Source organism: Danio aesculapii, chromosome 12 (genome assembly GCF_903798145.1).
Source record: "Danio aesculapii chromosome 12, fDanAes4.1, whole genome shotgun sequence".
NCBI classification, from domain to species: domain Eukaryota; kingdom Metazoa; phylum Chordata; class Actinopteri; order Cypriniformes; family Danionidae; genus Danio; species Danio aesculapii.
Window position 1 is genome coordinate 15,308,362 of NC_079446.1, and position 2,429 is coordinate 15,310,790.

At 33.5% G+C, this 2,429-nt stretch overlaps 1 long non-coding RNA gene across 1 annotated transcript; it reads left to right on the forward strand.

Moving 5' to 3' along the window:
• Positions 1–828: 828 nt before the first annotated feature.
• On the forward strand, positions 829–1,384 carry LOC130238145 (uncharacterized). Its single transcript, XR_008838604.1, has 3 exons — positions 829–873; positions 965–1,139; positions 1,237–1,384. It is a non-coding gene; the product is annotated as an uncharacterized LOC130238145 (long non-coding RNA).
• The last annotated feature ends 1,045 nt before the right edge of the window (positions 1,385–2,429 follow it).

Genomic DNA, 2,429 nt, shown 5'->3' on the forward strand with positions numbered 1-2,429 from the left:
TTAGATATTCTTGAGTGGGAGTCTGTGCAATACAAGGTGGATAGTATTTGCAAGAAGGATGTACTAGGTACTTTAAACTGTATTTGTTGAAACTAAATTAACAAGAAAACAGCTCTTTGATGTTCACCTAGTAAAATTAGATTAGAAGATATAAACTGTCATGTACTTGTTCTTGACAGGAAGATTTGTGGACTACATTAACTAATGACACGACCTCCAAAGAGTTGCAAAAAGCTGTCCAAAGTTCCAGCACCCTCTTTAAGTCCTTCATTTTGGTGTTCCATGCCAAAGCACATGAGTTTTAATGTGAGATTGGTGAACTATATGAGCATCTTAAACTGATGCCAAAATTTTGTTATTGCTTTCCAGGATATTGGCATACCAGGATAGGCGTGGTTTAACTGTTGGGAAGGAGGTTGGAACAGTGCAATGTTTCCTCTCTTGGATTGCAGTGACCAGACATGCTACTGTAACTCTCATGGTCATGTGCTGGAATTAGCAGATATTCAACTATTTGGCCATCTCACTGACCTGTTGATATCAGAAGGTAAAGACATCCAGTAGAGTTTGTTTTAGATGTTCAGTAACCTATTTGAATAGTATTATGATTTTTGATTTCTTATCACAAGACCACAACAGCTCTGCAATGCAAGTTGCAAAACAGAATCCATGAAACTGGCAGTGACCGGAAACCAATTGGAAGACTTTGGTTTATGATGTAGAGAAGTGGGCAGACGGTGATGAAATTATTATTAATATTACATATAGTCATGAATAATTGTAAGTGTTACTATTATTGTTTTGTATTTTCACTAGCAGAAACAAAGACAACAAAAAACAGAAGTGATGTGGATGTCTTCGCCTTATAGCATGGTATGTACACTAGACTTCTGTCAGTTTTGATTCTTTAACAGTTGATGTATAATCCATGTGATACAACTTTCTTCTTATGAATACATTTCAGACACTGTCAATCTAACAACAACGAGAAGGGCGTTCAACATTATCCTGCTAGTAAGGACTCTTCAAGAGAACAAATGATTCTTGTGGCAGAGATGGCCAACCATTATAAATACCAAATACCTTTCAACTCATCCTGGTTCCTTCAGAGAACTGTCCTGCTTGTGTGCTACTGAAAAGTATGTATTTGTATTATTTAGCACAAAACATAAGCATAAGGCTACCCAGTCCAAAGGATGTTAATACATTTTAATGTGGTTGTGTTCTTCTTTTAAGATACGACATGTGGCCTAAACGAAGAGGGTTTAAAAGGTCTGTGGATCATCATTCTCAGAAAGCAACAAAATAACTGAGAAAAAAAAAACTACGACAGGAGGGTGCAAGCTAGAGACCTGCAAGGTACCTGCATGTTTTGGCCGGAGCAGAGAACACATTTTTTAAATAAAGCTCCAACTGATGAGTATGACATTGACTACAGATTTTCTTTTACTGTAAAGAAAGAAGACGATGACCTTAACACTGAATCTAAAGCATGTAATAAAATCTGAATTTCATCATCTATAACCAAATTGTTGTCTCTTTTTTTTCAAATACATATACATGTACAGTATGTATGCATGCCTCTTAAATCAATCAGTGGTGTTAATTTGGAGCATTATTGAACGCCTAACTGCTTACAACATGTATAGATTTGAGGTATTCTATATGAAAATAAAATAAATACATTAACTGATATTGAGAGCTTTTAAAATATGAATTCTATGATGAAGAATGTGTATTGAATTTTTGCATATACTTGGCCAAAAAATGTTTATTATTATTATTATTATTATTATTATTATTATTATTATTATTATTATTATTATTATGGTCAACTGCTCAGATACCTCCAGTCAATATGTGGCTGAGTCAGGCAACCAGACTTCTACCACTTGAAAAATTTACCTATGATTTACATCAAAGATCTGATGTGTTCTGGCGCATTTGGTCCTCCTTCTGGATTTTTCTTGAGGGTACTCCATGACTATTTCTTCACCTTGGAATTTAAGGTTCTATCTGCTTTCTGAATGATTTTGAGATATTGAGCTTCAAAGTTTTTGCATTTCATAGCAAACAGTATGTGTGTAACATTTGTTCAAATAAAAAGTCTTAAAATTTAAACAACTTACAGCATACAAAAAACATCCCATAAAGTTAATAAGTTGTCATTTAATAAGAATATGTCAATAACCCAATTTTGACAAACATGTCAGATAGAACCTTATAACTCTAAGGTGACAATATGTCTTTCTAAATTTGTTTCATCTCCTTTTATTTTTGTCTTTGCTTTGTTGCATTTGTATGCATTTGTTAGAATGTCCAACAAAAACTGCTGTACATATTGTTACAAGATACCAGTACCACTGTTGTTCTGTTGAAAATTAAAATAATAATAATAAAATAAAAAAACTATTTGTACAATGTTCCAT